The sequence below is a fragment of the Larus michahellis genome, chromosome 1 (assembly GCF_964199755.1).
Source record: "Larus michahellis chromosome 1, bLarMic1.1, whole genome shotgun sequence".
NCBI classification, from domain to species: Eukaryota; Metazoa; Chordata; class Aves; order Charadriiformes; family Laridae; genus Larus; species Larus michahellis.
The window spans coordinates 11063649-11076489 of record NC_133896.1 but is presented as its reverse complement, the minus strand read 5'-3'; the positions used below and the strand labels follow the sequence as shown (position 1 = coordinate 11076489).

Here is a 12841-nt window from a genome sequence, read left to right as displayed (position 1 = left end):
AGTACAAATGAAGATAGCATGGATACTGTGTAGGCTTCACTTTTTCAAACATGGAAAATAGTGTGAAAAATGTGTCTGTATAAAGTCAGAGACTGCATACTGCTTTAAAACATACAGAAAACACCAAATAGCCTTAAACCCAACATATAAACAATGAGTTAAGGTGTTTATGTTTGTTACTCTCTCAAATGTCCAGAGACAAGAAGGAAAGCCTCTCCTTTCTCTCCTTTACTTGCCAAGGAAGAAGGAATTCTTAAGATGATCAGTCTGGTGAGAAGGGCATAGTTCATAAAAAGAGTCAAATAACTGCATTCAGATCAGTGAGAATCCAATTCGTCCAAGAATATAACAGAGTATTCCATGAATATGAATATGTTTGTAAAATGCTAAACACTCAGCCAGGCACAGCCAAGGCAATCAGGATGGTGAATAAATGCTATAGATATTAGATGAACAGCAGGAGGAAATAGTAAAAATCTATAACGTACTCAGCAGGCATTGATGCAAGTTACATATGGGGCTTTTTCTAGTAAATCACACAAACTGACTAATTACCATAGGCAGTATGTTGCCAGACTTCTGGAAAAAATATACGAGCTTCTAAGTACTACAGCAGTGTGAAACGTGAAGGCAGCTGTATGTGTCAGATGTTTGACCCAGCTGATCTCCAGAAGCTTTGTGCTTTTTTCCAAGGCACGGAAATTCAGTCACGTTATGTTATTATCACATCACAATCAGTCAGAGTGCAAAGCCAATGTGGCAGACAAAAAAATCTAAAGATAGCTCAAAAACCAAAGTATAACAAAAAGAAAGCATACAAAAGGGTGTTTCAGAAATGAAAGACCTGTGCAATGGATGGCATTAACACACATGCAAACCTGGGGACCATTTGGTAGAGCTAATCTCATCGAATATCAGCTACCTAAATGTTGTAAATTTTCATTATAATCTTTTGGTTCTAAACAGATATTGGAAAAGGCCTGGCACTCCAGGTAGCTGGCTGTGAAGCGAATCCTGAATACTCTCTTGGCTGCAGGGGCAAATCAGGTTTATACCTTCGTACATGCGGATCTAGGGGCATTTAAGATGTGCTACTGAAACGGCAGTACCTGGTCAGGAACGGCAGATGTGATGAAGATACCCATGACTTTCTGCAGCAACAACTGGGTTGAGTCATAAAAATATTTTAGGGTATTTAAAACAGCAGGATACACCTATGCTTAAAGCCTCTGAATCCCTTTGTAGATAAAGATATATAAACTTCATCCTACTCTATATACACCATTCACCGCTTTCTGCCTCTAGATTTGTCTAGTCTTCTGTTCATTTGATTCCCTCCCAGTCATAGCTTAGTAATTTCAGAATAAATAATACACAAACGGGAAGCGCAACATATAATAGCCTAAAGTAATTACAAATGCCTACACAGGACAAACTGCTAGGAATTTTTTTAAGAGAAACACACATTGAGGCTTTTCCTTAACAGACAAAACTCATTATTCACATGCTGCTGCAAAAGATAATACATTTCATTAAAGCTGCAAGCCTGTAAGACTACTATCATAGGATGAAATAATGAACATGGAGCATTATGAAAAGCACATTAATCTGAAAATAAACTGGGGACAAAGCACAAGGTTCTAATTATAGGTATGAAAGCAGACCCTCTACCATGAGAATCAGACGCATCTAGGCAATTTTATCATAGGAAAGATTTATATTCATTCTAATACACTGATTTTCAAAAACTTTTGTCTTGAAACACAACTTACAGTCCAATAATTCTGAGCAGTCTCACATGCTAACGTAAATATCAGCTGAAGTTTAATTTTAGCTTGCCATGTGATCCCACCTGTAAATGCTCTAAATTCATCTGCATTTAAACAGCATTCCAAGATAATTGTTTGAACATCAATCTAAAAAAAAAAAAAGGTTTATACTACAAGAACACGTGAGGGTAAATAAAAAACCTCCTTTCTGAATCCCCAGCATAATAGTTTAATTTCTAAGCAAGTTATAAATTATCTAAAAAAAGCAATAAAGAATAAATAATTTTCTAAACCACTCACATATAATAAAATGCCAGGTCCTTTTACATGAGTTACAAACATTAAGGACCTACAAAGGATTTTTTTAAGTATAGAACAGGTTATAGTATTCCTTTTTTTTTTTTTTTTTTTTTACCTTTCAAATTACCTACCAAACAAAAGTGGAGCTCTAATACAGAACTCTTCGGTAGGAACAGCTGTGATATCATTTGTAGGCAAGCTTAGAAAAATCTATTTATAGGAAGTGCTTGATAAAACGTGCTATGTTTGTGAGGGGAAGAGCTTGGATTTTGGATTCTTATTTCTCTTCCTGAGTATTAATTTCAGCAAGCAAGATTAGGACAGAAGCTAGGAAAAACTTTTTAGTGTCAAGGATAATCAAACACTGGAACAGACTGTCTGATGAAGCTGTAAAGTCTCTATCACCACTAAGAAATTTTTTGGTGCAGGTTAGCAAATGCCTTTTAGGAACAATACTGTGTTTTGGAGCAGTGGGATGACCTCTTGCGGTCCCCTCAACCCCATTCCTGCTACATAATATCACACATGTACTTAAGCACTGAACATTATTGACCTTAAAACAGATCTACTTTACTTACTTTTTTTCCTGGAGCATGCACAAAATTCCAGGTCCTAATCACACTGCTAAATGGAGGAGATCACGTGAGTTATCCAGAAAGATGACATTTAAAAACCTTACTCAGTCTCTCCTAGCTTCTTTGTCGTCACAGAGGGGAATTTATTTAGGATTCGCCAATTCACTTTCTATCATATTGATACTTCAGCCTGACTTTTGCTGATTCTAAATGAACACCAATCATGAAAAGTGACTCTATTTCAAAGATGTTTTAAATTACTCACTAGGTGAAGTAGCCCTTCTTCAGATTTACACCAGACAAGGCCCAGGTCCAGTAATCAGATATTCCAGCATCTTCACCTTTACGCCATTTCTGGTGGGGGGATCCCCCTGTTTGTTTTCCAGTGTTGAAGGTCTTCATTATTAACTGGTATTTGCACTAAATGTGCCAGTTGGTATTAAATCAGATTTCCTTCATAACCATATCTTGCTAAAGACATAGATAGCAGAATTCTACCAAGACTCTTTTTTTTTTTTTTTTTTTTTTTTTTTTTTTTTACCTCCCAGAAATGAAACCATGTAGCTTTGTCAGATTCTTGATGGAATTACTAGCACTCCAATTCCCAGCCCAAACCCTTTGACCCCATTACATCTCCAAGAAGTCACCAGAAGAAACCTCCTGAAAGATCCAAGCAGTTTCATATTACTGGAGATGCATTTAAGACCTAGCCAAATAAAAGCGATGAAGAACATTAGGCAAGCAAATTATCTTTCCAGGTGATCATTGAAGCATCATATCAAAGGGTGATACTTTGGTTTCAAAATGAAATACATGTGCTTTCAGGCTTTTCTGTCTTTCTTTTTGCTTGTTAGTCTTTGTATTTCTTAATTTTCTACAGATCTCATCGGAAAAGTGGAGTTTTTTTAATGAAAGCTTTAAAAAAATAATCAAGGCTTTTAGAATCTTCTTGCCACGTGAATTAATGGCTAACAGCCATTCGGTCCCAGTTCATACAAGTGGGGCACAAGATGTTGGCCAGCCTCTAGCTAATCACAGTCAGGCTCCCTGGATTGTTTACTTCTCTTGTAATGACAATTTATAATAACAATTCAGGAACAAGAGGATTTGTAACTATGCAAAGCAACGTTGTTTGTGATGTGGATGCAAGAATATAGAAGATTATTTTGTCCTTTTTTCCGCTATGTTTCTATCTCTGGCTGCAGTCTTTATTCTTATTTAAATTCTTTCTGTTTCTTTTTAGGAAAAGCAGCTGGATTATACTGGCAAATACCTCAGGAAGGCAGACCTAATTGCTCCAATTATTACTGGAGAGCCAGGTGGGCAAATTAGAGTACTGAGCCAATCAGGACTAGATAAAAGAAATGTATCCCAGAATTAGAGAGGAAGCTGATAATTCTTAGGTTTACAATGCTGCTGTTGTTTATCTTGAATCGCTTCTTCAAAATAGTGTGGTATTTAGGTATTGGTAGTACAGCTGTTCCTAGCTTGAGGGAGCATGTGTAAAATAGTATAGGTAGCTTTGAAAACAAACAAAACAAAAGAGAGAGAAGATAACGAATACTGTCAGGGCATAAGCCTGATTCATTGCTTGAGTATCCTTTGTGACAGAAAGCATATCTATCTTTTAAATTTTTGAAGTTAAAATTTGTATTCCTGAAAAATAAAGGCGGTGTAGTATGAGGAGATCAACACACAACAGATTAGCTGTAAGTGGTTTTGTTACTTATTTTCTATTCCCTTGTGTCCCTTTTTTCCTCTATACTGAAGCAGCTACTCATGCAAGGAATCACCCTTGCTGGTATTTTCTGCTTTAAGTTTTGTTGGCATTGATTAATCTTATGCTGTCAAGAGCAATAAACGGTAGAGCTCTGGTAGAACCTGCTGGCAGAAAGCAAGGTTGTGATTTTATATTAAAGACAGTTTAAACAATGCCAAGCTGAATGTTAGCCTTTTTATTTATAGAGATAGGAGAGAAGTCTGGCAATACCTTATTCTTTCATTTAGATCTTTTCTTGGGCAAGGATCACATTTAACTCAGTAACATTTTATTTCACAAACTGACCTCATCTACATGTAAATCAGAATGGCAATAAGACTGTAAAAGCAGATATTACAGCTGCTAAAAATGGGTTTTAAAAAAGAGATCACCAGGCTTATACTGCTCTTTGTAAAAGACACCAAGAGCGTGCAGCAATTTCTTTCGCTATGTAATACTGGAAATGAACTCAAAACCAAAAAATGCAATTCAACCACTGTTCAAGTCAGTGCTGGTAATATTTCAGATTGGCTGGATTTCTCTTTAAATCTGTGTATCAACATCTATTACAATAAAGTCAACAGTCTCATACTTAGTCAGGACAAGATTCTATCGATTCAAGAAAAATACTTGAAAGTCTAGACTATTTTTTCAGGTTCTCTGATGTTTTAGTATATGTTAGGATTAAATGTTTAATACTCCTGAGGTATTTGAGTTATCGGGAAGGCAGCAAAAATAAAAAGATAGTATTTGACATGTGTGCAAGGACAAAATAGATGGTGCTCCCTGTGGTTTTGAGATACGAGTCTAAAAAGGCCTTGAAAAGAACTGGATTGAGCCTTGGTGCAGAAATATGGAACTATTTCAAAACATAAATTCTCTGCTATTCTGAAAGTGACTGGTTCTCATTTGGTCATTTATTGCTGACCTTTATACTGCTAGTGTGTTATGAGTTGGGGATTATGTTGTAGGAGATAGGAGTTTTCTCTCCAGAAGGTAAAGTTCAGTTTAACAAAACTTAAGAAAAATAAATATATGTTACTGTATGATTTGTAGGTTGATTGGAGACTACTCTTGCTCGTAACCTCGGGCGTGTGGATTCAGAATTCCTCTGTCTATTCAGTCACTTTGTGACATAAACATAGAAATGAGCAGTTGTATAATATATAATGATACTTTCAATTTTCCTTGGAAATAACAGTTCTCAGACTCTCACTACCCGATACTATACATGTGACGTTCTGATGTTGCTTCAGTAACTAAAGCTCAATACAAAGGTAAGAAGCTATAAAAAGGGAAATTTTCCTCGTACAGAGTCATTGACTATATCTGTTTAAGACAAAATACTGTGTGAAGCGAGTGAGATGTGCATGCCTGAAGCTGTTAGTCAAAGATACAAAGAAATCCTTGTCAAAGTATAAAAGTGCTTCTGCTTCTATAACTGCAGAATACCTTTGCCTGAATGGGCAACTGTTCCCAGAATACCACTCACACAGTACAGGAGTATTTGCAGTTTGTGTATTGAATCATTCAATAATCATTGTCACCTCTTTCGTATCATAGAACCATAGAAGAAATTGGGCTGAAAGGGACCTTAAAAGATCATCTAGTCCAACCCCCCCCACCATGGGCAGGGAAATCTTTCACTAGACCAGGTTGCTCAAAGTCCTGTCCAACCTAGCCTTGAACTCTTCCAGGGATGAAGCATCCACAACTTCTCTGAGAAACCTGATCCAGTGTCCCACCCTCCTCATCGTAAAACATTTCTTCCTTATGTCCAATCTAAATCTACTCTCTTTCAGTTTAAAACCGTTGCCCCTTGTCCTGTCACTACAGACTCTGGTAAAATTTCTCTGTCATTCTTATAAGCCCCCTTTATATATAGGAAAGACTTAATAAGGTCTCTCTGGAGCCTTCTCTTCTCCAAGGTGAACAACGCCAACTCTCTAAGCCTATTTTCACAGGAGAGGTGCTTCAGCCCTCTGGTTATCTTCATGGCCCTCCTCTGGACTCACTCCAACTCACTTTCCTGTGCTGAGGGCTCCAGAGCTGGACGCAGTACTCCAGGTGGTGTCTCACCAGAGCAGAGTAGGGGGGCAGAATCACCTCCCTTGACCTGCTGGCCATGCTTCTTGTGATGCAGCCCAGGATATGGCTGGCTTTCTGGGATGCAAGTGCACATTGTCAGCTCATGTCCAATTTCCCATCCACCAGTATCCCCGGGTCCTTCTCTGCAGGGCTGCTCTCAATTAACTCATTCCATCTTTGGGTATTGGTAACAAATATGAGATCTGTCTAAACTCCCTCCTGCTTTACTTATTTTGCAGGTTGTGTTTTATTCCATTCTATAGCTGATCCTTCTGGAAGTAATCTACTATATTTTTTCTGATTACTGACAGAGAAAAGCCAAAAAGGCAGTTGATGTAATCATTAGAGATAAATTATTAGAGATTGGTAAAGAATTTCCTTCCTACCAAAAGAAGTTAAGGGTATAATATCTAGAGTATTTACACTCATCATATAGTCCATGAGGAGACTTAGATACCTGCAGGGACAAATTACAGAACACAGACTTGGCGCTGATATACTTTGCAACACTCTCCTAAAGTGGTGGTATGCCAGTTCCCACAGAAAGAAAGGATGTAGTCCCAAAACGCAGTGCTGCCAGGCTCTGGAGGCACATCAGAAATCATGTGCTGCCTGTAACTGGCTGCTATCAGGATGACAACTGGTATTTGTCTATTTTACAGTAAGGCTGACTTTTGTCCTGTAGCCCCCTGGTATCCAAGGCTGCGGAGACGGCAGAAGACCACCTTCGCCTCTCTCCTTCCGAGACAGAGATCCTCCAGCATGAGCCTCTCAAGACTTCCCAAAAATGGGAATTCCACTAATTTTAGCATCAAACCACCAGAAAATCTGCTTCCTTCCATGATTTCATGCAAATCTCTCTTGCCCAAACCCAGAACATCTGTTTTAGAGTCCTTTTATCACATTTTTTGCATTTTCATTCCTAAAGTACAGTGCTTCTCCATTAAATCAAAGAACTTTTAAAACAAGTGACTGGGTGCTTTATCATCAGGTTTCCCTTATGCACCTTTGTTGGGGAAGTGTCTATAAATGTTGTCATGTTTCCTTCCTTTCTAATTCTTTTTTATGTTTAAGAACAGCTAAAGAGAAAAATGCTTGTGAGGGAAAAATGGCAATGTCCTTCTGGTATTCATGTCAGATGACCTAAAATGAGGTTATGTTTCACAGAAGTTGCCTTCTAATAGATAGAAAGATATAAATTAGACTTTATTGTGAAAGAAGGAAAGTCTCTGATGATCCCAAAGTTACATAAATTTAATATTTAACCTGATCTCTGTCCTACATTGCTCCCAGTTGCAGTGTTTTCATTCAAAGTCCCTATTGCTTGTGCAAGGGCAATAAAATTCATCTTAATTTTAATCCAGCAAGAAGTTAGATTCTAATTGTAACCTCCTTCATGAATATTAAGCATCATATTTTAATCTGATCTCACTGTCCTTTTTTTTTTTTTGTGAAATGATACAGATAACTGCAAGAAAAGTTTTATATATATATATATATATATATATATATAACTGCAGTAAACCCCATATTTTCAGCCTGGCCAACCAAGACATCAAAGTACAGATTTGTGCATAGGCAAAAGCATTTGCAAATCTCAGTAACTGTATTGTGGTTAGCCATTAATAATTTCCTTCATCTGTCTCTTTTCTCCTCTTACTTATAACTTTCTGATTGAAGGTCTAAAATTAAGATAATTTCTCTTTGAACACCCTCATAGGGTCTACTATTATAGTTCTGATATTTCAACCATTGGATTTAAAAAAATCAAAACGCTAAATTTTTAAATTGTGGAAATGCAGCAAGTTGATTTTAGCAACGTCTAAAGCCTTTCATCTTTTCCCAGTCATATCATAGTGAGTCCTTTAGCTTAAACAGAGTTACTCTGGCCTAACTAAACAGCAAGAGAAAGGAGAATGAATTTTTTTTATAGAATGTTAATTACTTCAAAGAACGTGGCAATGCTTAGTTGTGCCTGTGCTGTCAACTTGTTTCATGCGTTGTTTTACTTGAGAGAGCTAATGCATATATGACTCCTGGGCACCCCTTCAAGACAAAGCACAATACAGTTTGCAAGGTAATTTGCTCCAGGGTCTATTCCGTGCAGACGTGATGAATGAAAATTTCACCAGGACTATTCAGAAAGCTATAAAAGAAAATTTACAAGTCAAATGATTGCCAGTCACTCACTCACAGAGGTCATGCACCTTTCCTCCAAAATGTTATTAGAATGCCCTCCTAGCCTGTTTTAAGGTTTGTGTGGTATTTCAACCATTTTTCTTATAAATAAAGATTAGACTGACTTAATTAATGAAATACATTGTTATGTGATGAAACTCTTCAAACTAAATTTCTCAGTTTTAACACAGACTGATGAAACACAAAGCTCAAAAATTGAAAAAAAAGGGTGTTTTTTAGCTTAGACTACTCTGAATAGATGAAATAAAAAACACAGTATTGTAAAATTGCCTCTTAAAGCAGGATGTTTTCATAGAGGTTGTTTGTTTTTAATCTGTAACTCAGGCAAATACACAGCATGCAAGAGAGGAAAACCCTGGAAGAGTTCATTAAAATAAACAATGAGTGCGTATCACTCATATCGTCTTGCAGAACTTCGGTAAGTATGTGTGCATCATCAGATTTTGAAAGAGTACATATCTATTCCTTCTGCTCGGGTGTAGAAATACATCTACAGAGGCTTTGCTAGAATATTCTGCAGTTTTCTGTTCCCGTTCGGTTGTTTGAACAGGGAGTGAATTTCTTACTTGCAGGAATTCATTTTACTGCACTCAGAGGAGGATGCTTATAGGACCACTGGAAATGTCAGACAGTGAGCCTCTGAGCCGTGGCAGAACTGTGTAGAGAAGTTTTTGGTATTCAGGACATGGACTGGATGGGATCATTTTTTTTAAGTAAAAAAATCGCTCTCTTAGAAGATGTGGGTGGGGAGTCACTCTGTTCCTATAAAAAGTTTACAATTTTCTCACTGAAAATCTTGATGACAATGAGGCCAATCACAAAGGATGACAGATGCACTGTGATACTGATTCATTTCAAAAAACACTGAATGAGGGAAGCTGGGCCAGCTTACCAACATATTCCTCTTTCCTGAAAGAGACTTTGTTTGAGGTGAACCTCAATGTCTGTAATCCTAGAGGAACGATATTTTGCATGTCTATAGCATCTTCAAAATGAGAAGATCCAAACTTCCTTATAGTAAACTATTTAATTTAAAATTTTATTTTTACATATATATATATACACATATATCTTCTACCAGAAATAATTACAGCTTGGCATTACCTAGCAAATTTGCACTTTTGAAATGTACGAAAATAATTTTCCCCATATATTTCTCAATTGAATAAATAGTTGGTAGGTGGAAAACACCACCTGGGATCTATTGTCTGAGTAGTTTCATAAGGCAGATAAACCAATCATGATCTACAACTGAATCAAGTTATTAATCATGTGCCTTTAATTGTTAGTTTCAATCCTTACATGGAATGCAATTGGGTTTTTCATCTGTAATGTCTGTAATATTCCATAGCATGTCATAAGAGACCTTTAAACAAAAGATATTGCACTTTCTGAAACTAAGAGAGAAATTGGTTTGCATAACTCAATGAAGATCACAATATGTATCATAAGATTTACTGAAGTTTAAGAAGATGAAGTATTTCATCTGGTCAGGGTCCAGTGTAAGATAGCATGCAACAATGCATATCATAAAAATAACTATAACACAGTGTCCGAGAACAAAACTCTGAATTATTTTATATTATTAAGTAGTATGAAAATACAGAATATGACAAGATGATATGTTCAGAGAAACAAAGATTATCATAGCAATACTCACAGTTATTTATATTGACCATTTGGTTGTGTCAGCAAAGTAAATAGTACTGTTTTCCAATATTTACTTATAACTTAACTGATACATCTTAATAGCACAAAATCTACTCCCAAAAAAACATTAGCACATTTCTCAAGTGGGTAAACAATTACAAAAGGTGCATATTTTTCCCTGGTGATTCCACTGATGTACATGCCTAAATTTTGGTGTCATACCCTGCGAGCTGAATCTGAACCCTGTTGCTACAGTTTTGATTTCGCTACCTAGAAACCAGTTTTCATTGCCATTTGAGAATCCTGCCTTGCTTTGCCTCCAGCTACTGGTCTTAAAGATCTTGTTTCTGTAAGTCCCCTGCCATATTTGCCAGGCCTGTGTGAATGACCTGGATGACTAAAACATTTCAAGTAGTAGTAGATCCGCGTATTTAAGCAGTTGGATTTATTCTGCACAGTTTTAAAGAGAGTAATCCACAGGCTATTTTTCACGGAAGTTATCCATCAAGAATATTTGAAAACGTAAAAATAGTACTAGTATTAAAAGGTTTTAAGTATAACACTAAATCCTTATTCGCAAATGAGAATACAAATGTCAACTATGGGAGCTCTCTACAAATTAATGACAAACGGGAATGAGTATTTTCTTCCAGTTAATTGGAGAGCTCATCTGGTCCACAACACAGATAAGTGCACTACAGAAAAGATATCATTTGATCTTTAAGACTTTAAGATTTTCATTCTATTTTGTTCATATATGAAAAGAATACCACAATAATTCAATCATACTGAAGTTATTCTCAGTTAATCTTGAGTTCCTCTAAATTCTGAACTACGTCCCCACAAGATAATTATATTTACAGGCTGAAACTGAAATGCTCTTGAATTGCTTTCCAACTTTTAGTTTAATTTATCATTTGAGATTGATCTGTCCCATCTCAGTCAGCCAGAAATCAGGCACTAAAAACTAGGCTGGCCGCCCCAGCTTCTCTCAACAGGGAGATCCACCACTTAGTAAGAACCACTCATTTTATCAGACTCGGAGCTGTAACTCTTAGAGTTCTCAAGTTAGAAGTGAATTGCATCATAAGTGAAAATAAGGGAATTGCAGCTCTTGAGTTATTTGCAGATTTTGAAGAGAGGAGAAACATGCCTTTGGGTGGAAAAGTAGTTTTAGTGACCAAATGCTATATACGCATCTTTTGGAATGTTTCAATAGGTGTTTTTTTGGTTGGGTCTGTCCATTTGTTTTGGTTTTTTTTTTTTGAATGACACAAAGATTAAATTAAAATATTTTGTATTTCTATTTTCTGAAATTCGTGATACAAAACCTTACCTAACAGGCAATTTATGATGAACAAAGTGATGAAAAGCAATTTGTTTACAATTAGTATTCTGTATAAAACACATCATAACAAAGTAAAAATGGAAAATTCCTGATTTCCCATTTTCATCCCACCATTTCTCTTTTAAAAAATAGTTTGTTGATCAAATACTTAAAAATACCTTTGAACAAATTAAAGTTTGATAAGCAGCTGAATTTGGATTTTTGTATGATGAGTACTATGTACTGAAAGATTTAGTAGAATGCATATACACAGTTATGGATTCTTGCATTGGAAAAGACAGTTTTGCAGATCTACCTTCAAATTCTAATTTGATTTCTTCAAATCTGTGGAACATTGGACCACTTTTACCTCAAATATAGCAACAGAAATTGTTTCCTTATGTATACAGATTGCAGAAACCTGAAAAATATTTGGTTTTTTTAAGGCTGAACTTAACATGACATTAACTTTAATTGTATATATGAATTTCAATTTATGAATTGATTAAACCCCCAAAGCTGCATTGAAATGCATTAAAATGATAAAATTAGTATTTTAATAATAAAATGAAGGTCATGATAATTAAGTTTTATATTTGAGGTCAACAGAAACATACACTTGAAAGAAAATACCTTATACTTAAAGGGAAATGGAATTTTCCTAACATATCCTCAATACAAAACACTCTCTTCATTTTCATGCAATTGTCCATTATTACACATGAAAGAGAGAATCACATTGCTCATGAAACTTTGACAGCCATTCTGTTGGGCTCTTTCCAGATCCAATATTACAATGTCTCCTTCTTTGACAGCACCACATTCACACCGAAAAAAATCACTCAGTATTTCCCAATCAGATAAGAGTTTCACTATAGTCTAAGTGCAGCAGTCAAGCTTGATGTTCAGCTGACATTCTTAGTTAAACTTAATGTTTTAAGTAGACAGCAAAAATAATAATTCCTTTATGAAGTAAATATTCTGAAATGTTATAAAAATAGAGCCTAACAGCCATTGGATATTTTCTTCTCATTTAATGGATACTGAGGCACATCTACACTTCATATTTTTTATTCCAATACTATGAAAAGCAATGAACATCAAGACAGATATTATTCATTGCAATCTAACTATTTAATTACTTTTAATAAACAGGTAAAACACTGCCTTCATT

At 35.9% G+C, this 12841-nt stretch overlaps 1 protein-coding gene across 7 annotated transcripts in view; it reads right to left on the bottom strand.

Moving 5' to 3' along the window:
- Positions 1–12841, bottom strand: part of PCLO (piccolo presynaptic cytomatrix protein) — a 367054-nt gene that overhangs the window by 32927 nt on the left and 321286 nt on the right. The window lies entirely within an intron of this gene.